Source organism: Otolemur garnettii, unplaced genomic scaffold (genome assembly GCF_000181295.1).
Source record: "Otolemur garnettii isolate 467f Iridium unplaced genomic scaffold, OtoGar3 scaffold00044, whole genome shotgun sequence".
NCBI lineage: Eukaryota > Metazoa > Chordata > Mammalia > Primates > Galagidae > Otolemur > Otolemur garnettii.
The window spans coordinates 8,038,522-8,039,287 of NW_003852439.1; the positions used below are offsets into that span (position 1 = coordinate 8,038,522).

A 766-nucleotide genomic window follows, 5' to 3' on the forward strand; every position below is an offset into this window, starting at 1 on the left:
GGATATATACCTAATAGAGGAATTATAGGATCAAATGGCAGGTCTATTTTTAGTTCTTTAAATGTTCTCCAGATATCTTTCTAAAAGGAACGTATTAGTTTGCAATCTCACCAGCAGTGTAGAAATGTTCCCTTTTCTCCACACCCACGCCAGCATCTGTGATTTTGAGATTTTGTGATATGGGCTAATCTTACTTGATTATATTTTAAATCATTGTGAATGATCCAAGATTATATTTCATAGTCAAAAGTGAAGACATATAAGAATATAATAAAATAAAATATTTCTCAGCCATTAACAATGCAATACAGAACTCTATTAACATGAAGAGGTATATACCAGATATTGTTAGTAAAAAGAGCAGCTCTCACAAAAAAGAGTACTCTCACATGTGGTTCAGTACCCTTTTAATTAAAAAATCTATACTGTGCATATATATAACACACAGAAGAACCTCCATAGCAGACCACCTTCTTAAGCTGACATAATTTTCATAGACCAAACATGTACCACATGTACATATCAGTACAGTATGCCCACTTCTATGTTAACCACCTCCATATGTTGACCAGTTTGTTACAGTCCCTTGGATAGTCAACTTACAGAGGTTCTACTGTATCTAAAAATGTAAAATTATCTGGAAAAATATATATGAAAATGATTCTGAATAATGGGATTATAGGTAACCTTTGTTTTCCTTTTTATATGCTTTTATGTATTTTCTGAATTTCATATGTATTTCCTTTCTAATCAGAAAAAATATATA

The 766-nt window shown here is 31.2% G+C and overlaps 1 protein-coding gene across 1 annotated transcript in view; it reads right to left on the minus strand.

The window, feature by feature from the left end:
* MEIOB (meiosis specific with OB domains) overlaps positions 1–766 on the minus strand; it is a 38,547-nt gene that overhangs the window by 14,509 nt on the left and 23,272 nt on the right. The gene's annotated exons all lie outside the window — the stretch shown is intronic.